Source organism: Sorex fumeus, unplaced genomic scaffold (assembly GCF_029834395.1).
Source record: "Sorex fumeus unplaced genomic scaffold, SorFum_2.1 ptg000051l, whole genome shotgun sequence".
Lineage (NCBI taxonomy): Eukaryota > Metazoa > Chordata > Mammalia > Eulipotyphla > Soricidae > Sorex > Sorex fumeus.
The window spans coordinates 43,972,951-43,983,648 of NW_026606108.1; positions in this window are offsets into that span (position 1 = coordinate 43,972,951).

A 10,698-nucleotide genomic window follows, 5' to 3' on the forward strand; every position below is an offset into this window, starting at 1 on the left:
GATAATATTCGAAAGAGTCAGAAAATGTGATTTTATGATAATGCAGAGATAAATGCTATAATGAAAATGCCACTTCACTTTTATATCAGTTAGTTTCCTACCTCTTCATTTATTTGACTTCAATATTTATCAGAGATCTTTTGCAGGTGGACCTAATTACCTGTTTATTATTTTAAACCTGCAGTAAATAACTTATATACATATTGTAAATATATACAAAAGCTGAAGGGCACATTATTATAACAACCACTTTCTAGTCTTTAGTAAATAACACTTTGATTCTGTTTATACAGATACCAAAATTATTGATCAAAGAAGAAGCAGCGTAAAGTGAAATGAAAACAAATGTTACAGATCTGCTTTGGCAACCTATAGGTATACTGACCAAATAACTAAGACTTAGGTATTTGTATAGATACAGGAAGTTATATTTTCATTCATAGTCATGTAGTTTGTGTATTTTGGAGAATGTGAAATTGTTTTTAATTGACCTATGCAAAGAGAGATTTCCCTGATATTCCTTGGTATCAGTTTGTATGCACACAAGTCCCTTCCTTCACTTACCCTAGGTTAAGCTCATCCCTTCTCCCAAGACTGTGTCAGCCTTGCTCACACAATCAGATGCATTTGCAAACTCATCAAGTATGCCCATTCATTTTTTTCCTGTAGGCTCCCTGCAGATGTGGTCTTAAAAACGTATGAAAGAAAATAAATTTTATAGCAATTTACTGTGAAATAAAGAATACGTCAGAACACTATAAATAGTTTTTTCTTCAAAAAATGGAGCATTGAAGGGACAGTGGTATTTAAATCAACCACAGTTTTAAGTTCACTTTTTAAATTTATTCATATATTTTAAATTCCAAAGAGTACAGAAGCAGGAACATTTTATTAAAAGCATTATTCTTGGTTTAGTGTATTTTTGTAAATTGGGGAAGAGAGAAATGAGAGTTCCCCAACTCTTCATATACAGTTTCTGACCTAAGGAAATGGGCATATGAATGAATTAAAACACAGACATAGGAAGCTACATTTCTGAGAACCACATTGAAAGATGAGGGTGGCATCTGCTCTACGTGGATCGCCACTTATACTAGTGATGGCATTTTTTTCCCTAATAGGACCATAGACTGTAAATTAAGAATCTTTGGCGAAAGGAATTAAGTAAATGATCAAAGTTGAAATCCCATCTGCCTCATTTTTTTTCAGAACCAACAGAGCTCTGGGTAGAAATGAACAAAAACATTTGTCAAAAGTCTGTAGACATGCTTTGACTGTATTGATACCGCTCTGGATACTTTTAAAGCCCCCACTTAATATGTAGCCTTGAGCCCTCCTAAAACAGTTTGAAAGTGGTACCACCATGAACAGAGTCTTAATTTTGCTGGTACTAAGAAACTGGTGATCTAGTGGGGCCTTGCTCACGTGACTTTTCCCTGACCTCATTTGAGTTCTTGATGACTTGGGTCAGTTCCTTGAACAGTGATGTATGCCAAGCGACACCCACTGAAATTACCTCTGCTCCTTTCCAGTGCAGTTTGCTTGTATATAAGTGTAATGTCAAATTGTTTACAGGTTCTTTCTGTGTGTAATTGTGGCAGCAGATTTAGCTCAAACTTAAAGGAATCTGTTTACTGAATGGTGTTAAAATGAATGTGCTTATTACAGTATAAACATCATTAATTATGGACTCACATGAATGCATGTCTACATGTCGTCAAATTCCCAGCCACTTGGTTATTCAGAAAAAAGTCTTCAGTAGTCTGTGAATAGAAAATATACATAAACTACCGTGACTGTAATAACTCAATAACTGTTTTTACCTTGGTATGTAACACTGTAGATTTTAGCCTGCTGTATTTCTTTTTTCTTACCTATTTATTTTTGTGAGAGAAACATGATAAAAGACAATGAATAACTGTCTCAATGGAATTGCACACCATATTGGCCTCCATTGGTTCACCCAAAAGGCAATTGCCTGTTGATGGAACAATGGTCCTGAGCAACATATATATACATACACACCTATGTATGAAATATTTACATTGCTAATCACAAACATTTATTCTCACTGCCAATGCAAACAAAACCACTATTTTCTTTGGAATTATGGATGGATATAAAACATTAATTTGTTATTAACTGCTTACATATTCTGTTTAGTTCGTATAATATGGTAAATGATACAGGTGCAGCATCAGTATTGTAAAATTGTGTGGTGAAAACTACAAAAGTTATTCTGTGGATATATTTTAAAAGGCAGATCAGAAGCTATATTTCAGATTCTTGTGTGAATATAATTACAGAAATAGGTAACTATTTTTATGTGTTTCCATAAATGACTCCATTTCATATGCATTGTAATTTAGCACCAATCATAATAAATCATTTGGTAACATTTAGTTGTTATAATGTATCTATTTTCAGTTTATATTAGAGACCAACGATTCAACATTATTTCATGCTAACTCAGAATTTTAGAGAGATGGTAATTACCATTGCAATTAGTTTATATCTGGTTTGTTATGGCAGCTTTCTAGATTGGTGTACAACAAAAGGGGTGGGGTTTAATAATTTGCTTATTTAGAATTCTCAGAGCACAATGACTCAAGGCTGTCCCTGTCTCTTTGATTGGGTGATTTTACACTATTTGTCAAGCTACATTAAACATTAGTTTCCTAATCTGTAAATAGGAATAAAAATAATAGATATCACAGTTCCTGTGAAAATTTAATTAGATAATCCTAGTAAAAACATTTTACACAGTATCTATTATGTTAAATAAATTCTTACTAATTCATATCCATTCCCATTACTGTTATCCAAAATGTAAGTTTTAATCAATATTTTCTCATTATATTAATAAAATTATTGAATTTTGTTTAAAACATATAGATTTGCTGTATATATACAGTATATTTTTGCATCTTGTATATATAATATTATGATCATCAAAATCCTAGTTTCCAGAACGTAAGTAAATTTTAAAGAGAAGTTTATTTTCAACACTTTTAATACTTGAATATATTTCCTCTTCTTTCCCCTTTATCTTTTCAAGGAATTTCCTATAGAAATAAGCTCTTATTATATTTTCAATCATGCATTATCCAGAGGGAAAAAAACGAATTCCACAGTTTACAGGAGTTTGAGAAATAATTTAGCCCTTTTGCTGCTGTAAAAGTTTATTCATCAGAACATGTGTCCTATGACATAAACTGGAAAAACCCAGAGAATCAAATGATATTCATTTTGGAAATATAGCATTTTTGCATGCCATACCATGTAATTTTTAAATGCTGGTGAATATCACTGGTGGTTCACACACTTGAATGTGATTTAATTAACACAAATTACAGTGCTGGCATCAGCATGTCAAAATCTTGGAGATTTTACAGTAAAAGTCTTTTAAAACTTTATTTAACCCATAATATTCCAAACTTCTCTTACCAAGGACGCTTTTAGTTTTGTTCCCCTCCCCCCACTTCTTCTCTGTTTGATCGCACCTGGCAGTCCTCAGGAATTTCTCATGGCTCTAAGATTAGCTCTTGGTGATGCTTGCGGGACCATATGGGATGTTGGGGACGGAGCTCTAGCTGGTCACCATGCTAAGCAAGTACCCTACCCACCGTGCTTCCGCTCCATTCTCAAAGGTTGCTTTTAGTTTTTAGGTAGGTATTTTGGGAAATGCTTACTTAGTCCCATCTCCTCTTGGTACAGGAGGGAAAACCAAACCCTAAAGCAGGGAAGGAGCCTTGGTAATCCTAGATCTAGAACACCATTAGGACAACAGGCTAACCTACTTCCTCCTGTACCATTTTCATGTAAATGACTGACAAACCTAATGGCATCATTCTGTAAAACTCTTCTAATTTGTAACAACCCCCCAGCATAGTCCCAAGGAGTCCATATGATTTTTTTAGGCCAAGCAGAAGAAGGCAAAGATCTGCATACAAAACTGTTTCCTCACACTCTTGTCCTTCAACATTGCTCAGGAGCAGAACCTACATGTTCCTCCTCCTACTATCATCAGAGACCGTTTCTCCTATTCCACAGAGTCTAGATAATTTTTGCTCTCAACCAGACAGAGGGGAAGATCTTAGCATCACCAAAGTAGTGAACTATTAAAAAAGGAATTTCCTATTAATTTTTAGGGGCGAAGCGCTTTGTACTTTGCTCTGAAAAGGTTTGAAATCCTCTTGTTGAGAGATTTTGAAGTCAGCAACTTTGAAAATACCTGAAATGGCTAAAGGAGAACAAAAATTTTATGGAATACAAATCATGGAGAAAGGCTTTGCCTGCATGGATCCAGAAGATAGACCTAAGAAAGAACCAAATCAGAGGGCGAGTCATCTGCGAGGGGTAGGCACTAGCTTTAAAGAATGAACAATTGCAAGAATTTGTCACTATATGTTTGCCTCATACAGAGAGTAACTGGACTCCATACTTCAAAGGTCCAAGAACACTCCCCATAGCCTCTCTGAGAAGGGCAGTGAGACATAACGCTACTTTCTCTAATTACCTCATATCTAGGTAGTAATGCATATTTATGTGTAAAGTGAGCCTGGGGTATTCAACCTGGAATGCACAGATGGAAGAGTGTGAGACAGATTCCCCCTGGGTTGTTGGGAGAGACTTGGGTCTCCCATTCACCTCTGCATTGCAGTTACAAAGATCCAGAGATTCCTGTAGTCACTGTTCACAAACTCATCCTCTGATAAATTGAGTTGAACAGGTCTTGATAGGAAGGATCATAGCTTTTGGAATGAGGGCAGTGAAATATGGCAAAACACCACCTTCCCAGAAAATACTTCTCCTCCCCTCTAATTTCAACACAAAGGCAGTGCTATTTTTCATGCCTCCAAAATATGTGGAGCTTTGTCAATCTTGGCGTGGTGGCAGCTGCTACTGAGATAAGAAACCAGGGGTCTTTATCTCAGCAGGGGCCAGGTGAAAGCTTCTTGCTAGGCAGAAGGGATTCAAAGTCAGTCAGGATCACTTTGTAAGGCTTAAAAATTATATTGCATCCACAGTAAAGACCCAGGAGGGCCGGTCTCTGAATTTCAGAGAGCTCCGGGCACATATCATCAACTATTTTCTTTGTCTCAGCAACTGTACCATGAAAATGCCAGAAAGAAAGTTGGCATCAAAGTGTTCAGCTTGCTTTCCTCTTCCCTTAAGCACATATCTCCCCTTTTTGGGTTTAGGGGTGGAAAATGATTTTCCCTAGTCCTGCTAACTTTTTTATTGAGAGAGATACTTTCTATAGCAGAAAGACAGAGTAGTAGAAGAAATGTAGAGGAAATTTAATAACATACATATTGCCTGTGTGCATAGGCCAGACATAAAGAGAAGATGAACATGTCCCAAATAGCTTAAGACAAAGGCTGTTGGGTGGTTGGAGTGATAGTACAGAGGGTTGGGTATCTGCTTTGCATGTGGCCATTTTGGGTTTGATCTCCAGCACCCAATAAGGTCCTCTGAGCCCACCAGAAGTGATCCTTGAGCACAGAATCAGGAATAAGTCCTGAGCACTTCTGGGTGTGCTGACCCCCCCACCCCCCAAAAAAAGGTTACTGGGACAACCAGAAACACTGGTAGGAAGGTGCCTAAGAAATAGACCCCCTCCACAAGATACAGTCATTGTGTAGATTACGATTTATGTTGCCGTCTTTTGTACTGAGAGATTTGGTGGCATAACTAGCCCCACTACCCATTACAGTTTGGGAAGAACCTTGGCAGAAAATCAATATTTCTTGTTTCCAATGTGAATATCTCTTACAAAATCGTAAGTAACATATACTGAGTTTTTCTATCTCTTTCTTGGCTGATTCTTAAAAATTACCAGCTCAGGAGCTGGGTAGGACATTTGCCTTGCATGTGGCCCTACTGAGTTCGATTCCTAGCATCCCATATGGTCCCCTGGGCACCATCAGGAGTAATTTCAGAGTGCATGAGCCAGATGTAATTCCTGTGCATCTCCAGGTGTGACCCAAAAAAAAAAAACCCAAACAAACAAATAAATATTACCTGCTCAAAACCAGACAGTATAACAGTAGGGCACCTGCCTTACCTGGATTTTACTCACAGCAACCTACCCCCAGCCTCTCTGACATGATTCCTAAGCATAGAGCCAGGAGAAAGCCCTGAGCAGCACCAGGTGTGGTCCCCAAACAAACAAACATAATTAGCGACTCAAATTATCTTTATGCCAAAAAGACATATGTTGAGGTAGTAATGTCTGTTACCTCTCCAGGGAAACAAGAAACAAAATACCCTGTGTCCCAGGAGCACAGCCAGCACATCAAAGTTGTGCTGTTGTTCCTCTGCGTTTGAGCCCAGGCTCAAAGATGCTGTCCAAACCTGTGTATTCCCCAGTTGATGGGAAGCAATTAAGAATGAAGTCTCCCAGACATAGAATTACTAGCACCCTGACACAAATGAAGCTTTTGTTCCCCTGCATCCCTCCTGGCTTGTCCACTTCTGGATCTCTGTGTTTCTTTTTATTCTGCATGCTCTTTGGATGGCTGATATACAAAACAAAAATTAAAAACTGCTTAATTCAATCATACTCATCTAACACTCCCACCTCAACCTACACACATTTCTCAAGGCCTCACTTTCCTCCCCTGAGCAATAAAGAGGACTTTGGAGGGAATGAGTTCAGTCACCGTTGTGTTATCAATTTTCCACATTCATTTCACCTAGGTATGGCTGGTCTCTGACTTGTAGTCGTTGATAGAAGCAGCTTTGTCAGGTCTCACAAATTCACAGTCTCAGATTGTCATTGCCTGAGAAAAGGCAGCACATCTTTGAGAGAACAAAGGACAAGAATGAAAGCTGATATAGATTATGAGAGGAATTGAAGGGAAGAAACCAAGGGTTGGAAGAGCTCATGCACCAGGGTCGGGTTACTAGTTCTCTTACGGTAGGTGGAATACAGTCCATTCATTTTTCAAATGTATGAACTTAAATTATTTCCAGTGTTGTATTACCTAAAAATTAGACAGCAGAATAAAACTTCTAGAAACAAAATGAAAACAACCAAGTTCCGAGTGTGCTGTTTTAAAATGATTGTGAATGGATCTGCCACCTCACACTTTTCTCTGATTCAGGACTTCCTAAGGGCTGAACTGGAACCCAGTTCCTTTCTCTTATGGCGTCCAGTGTTCCCGAGTATCCCAACTCATTTCTGGCCTTACCAGGCATGGAGTACTTATTTCAGCTAACTCACTTTCATGTTGGCCGCTTGTAAGGCGAACGCCCTACCCGCTGTGCTATCACTCCAGCAAATGTTAGGCTTTTTAGAAACAAGGATGGGGCAGGAGCAATGGTACAGCAATTGCCTTGAACTCACTTGAACCAAACTGAGTTCAAGTCCCCACGAGGCACAGTCCCTGAGCACAGAGCCAAGAGTAGGCTCTCAACACTGCCAGGTGTGGCCCCCCTAAAAATAATGAAAAAAAAAAAACAAAACAAAACACAAAAAACAGAAACAAAAATAAAGATACAGCCATTCCACCTTCTATGTCACCTCATAGGAACAAATCTGAGAGGGCATGAGGAGTAGGGGTGAAGGACATTCACATCATGCCTGTGAATCTGAGGCATGAGAGACTTTTCTCTTAGACAGATGTGATCATCATTACCGACTCTTCAGGGAACTGCTACCTGCTCCTCAGTTTCTCTCTTCAAAATGGGATTAAGTCTCAATATCACCTGGTAGCTGCACCATCTGTAGTGATCATGCATAAATGCATGTTCATCTAAAGTTTCTAAAACCTGAAGCAAAAGGTCAGAATTTAGAAAGGAATGTATTCTTCCCTTGTATGATCTCTCCTTTATCACAATTTTACATGGGGCTGTATAGCTATTGAGGGAGTCCTTGCATTAAATATTTAAGAGATTTTGGACTTTGAAAAATGCTGTAAAACTAACAAAATAAAAGCTGTAAGTCAAAAAATGTGTTAAATGCAGTTATTTCCTATATAATTTAATATTTTTAATTAATAAAAATAAATGTCAATGACAAAAATACTCAAGACATATCATCTTCATATTTCAAAGGGAAGATGGTTATTTTTTGCCTTATTTTGTGCATATAATAAATATTGTTTTCTTTTTAGTCCCCAAATGGTGAAATACCCAAAATCCAAGGGGTCACTGAAATACAGAAGATCCAGATCCAGGAAACAAAGTAGGTGTTCCCATGACCTCATAGGCACTGCTACAGGAAATAGCACTAGCTCTAAACTATAAGAATACATCATTAAAAAATCTCACGAAAGAAAAGAATGACAATGTTTCTAAGTTATATCTTCCATAGTCAAAGACCTTAGCATGGTCCTGTGAACCCGTTGATCCAATTGCATGAAGATCCCCTCTTTAGATCATTGTCTTTCTCAGATAGTTTTGTTTTCTCTTATTGGTCTTCTTATTGAAAAAAATTTTTTTAGAGAGCTTAAAATCAGAAAATAGAAAGAGATCAAGAAGATGAGTCATTTTGGGGGATAAAAAAACAAATATAATATGAGACTAATACCCAGGAACAGTAGAGACACTGGCTAGGAGGATTGATCCATGATTGGAAGCCCATTTTAGGTGCTGGGGAAGAAGGCAGCAGGGATAGAGAAGCAACCACTATAGTAATGAGAGTTGAAAATGATCACTCCGGATAAATAAGAATTGTGTGTTTTAAGTAGGTTGGTAACCTCTTAGTAGTTGTATTGCAAACCATAATACCCCAAAGGACAGAAAGAGAGGTGGGGGGTGACTGGGAGAGGGGTGGTGGGAGCAAAATTGTTGACACTGGTAGAGGGAAATGTACACTAGTGCAGGGATGGGTGTCAGAATATTGTATGACTGAAACCTAAGCATGAGCAACACTGTAACCGTGTATCTCATGGTGATTCAATTAAAGAAAAAGAAGATACATCACACACACACAGACACACACTCTCAGAATGGAAAGCAACTTAGAAAAATGAATAAAATTTTGCCATATGCAACATAATGGATTACCTTACAATGCAATACTAAATGGAATACATCAGCTAGAAAAAGACAAATATCTTATGGTTTTAATTATATTTAGGGCTGGAGCGATAGCACAGCGGGTAGGGCGTTCGCCTTACACGCGGCCAACATGGCCGACCCGAGTTCGATTCCTCCGCCCCTCTCGGAGAGCCCGGCAAGCTACCGAGAGTATTCGATATGCCAGACACAGTAACAACAAAGTCTCCAATGGAGACGTTACTGGGCCCGCTCGAGCAAATCGACGATCAACGGGAGGGCCTTTACCTTACCTTACCTTAATTATATTTGAAATTTTAACAGCAAAATAAAATCCATAGGTAAGGAGGAAGAGTAGTGATTATCAGAAGAGAGAAGGGATTGGGGAGTAGTCCTAATGGGTCTAGAGGTAACTCACAGAGATAATTAGAGTGTGGTGGCCAGATACAATGACAGACATTCTATTGTGGAATTGAATGTTATCATCTCAAGAAAATATTTCTATAGTTTTCTAAGATAAGGATAGAAACTGTCCATTCTACGATGGTTGTTGGTAGATATGCTCAAAAGTAGAATTGTTTTGTTGGGCAACTGAAACTAATATATTTTGAGTTAATTGTGCCTTAATATAAAGAATAGGATATGATCAGGAAAGTAATGTGTGAGAGGTAAACTGGTTCCAGCGAAGTCAAGGACCTTCCTAGGTCTGTGGTATCTAGTACATGAACAATAAAAATGCATTGAGCTTCATGTTTGAGCAAAGAAATGCATCTTCTTCAGTAGAAAAAAAAAATTTCATTACTGAAGAAATAACTCAAAGGGATGAGCTTAATTTTTTTGCACCACATGGGCCCCTGAACACCATTTGGAGTGGCCCCAGCACTGGTGGACTCTAACCCCCATGTCTTATCTTGTGTAAAGGATCTCAAAGTAACATTTGAATAGGCTGGCTGGATGATAGGATGGCAGACAGGCAGCTTGCCTTAAATACAGCTGAACTGAGTTTAATCTCAGGCATGCCAAATGGTGCCCCAAGCACTGCCAGGAACAATTTCTTAGTGCAGAACAAGGAGTAATCCTTGAGCACTATTAGATGTTGCACCAAAGCAAAAAATACAGATTATCAGCTAAAGATAAACCAAAAGAAGAGAATAACTATTAATTTCTACAAACCAACCAATCTGAGCTGTGCCCTTACTGCTATTACAGATAAGACAGTTGTTCCTTTCAAGAGGAGAAGATGGTAATGATGGGGTGCAGGATGAGGGTTCTGGAAGGTCAGTTTCTTCATTGATGGTCAAACAATATATTTCCCCTATTTCCTATTTGATGGTCAATCTATTTCAACAAAGTTATTTAATAGTGTTTCAAAAGTAATGATGTATGTTCTAGAACACTTAGAAAACAGGAGAAAAGATGAGATCAATTGCTCTCATAATTTTAAAATAATCCTCTAAACAAGACTTTAGTATTTTTTAAGGTATCTTTTTTCCTACCTCCAAAAACGGGCTTTTGGGGCTATTGAGTGTCCTTATGAAACCTTTCAGAAGCGTAAATGTCTTAGAGTGAAGAAATAATTATCATTAATTTATATGGAAAAAGATTTGAGCACTCCCAGATCTAAAACATAACCTAGAACATCATCCCCCAAGCCATGTAGCTCCTCAAATAACATTGGGTCTAGTAAAA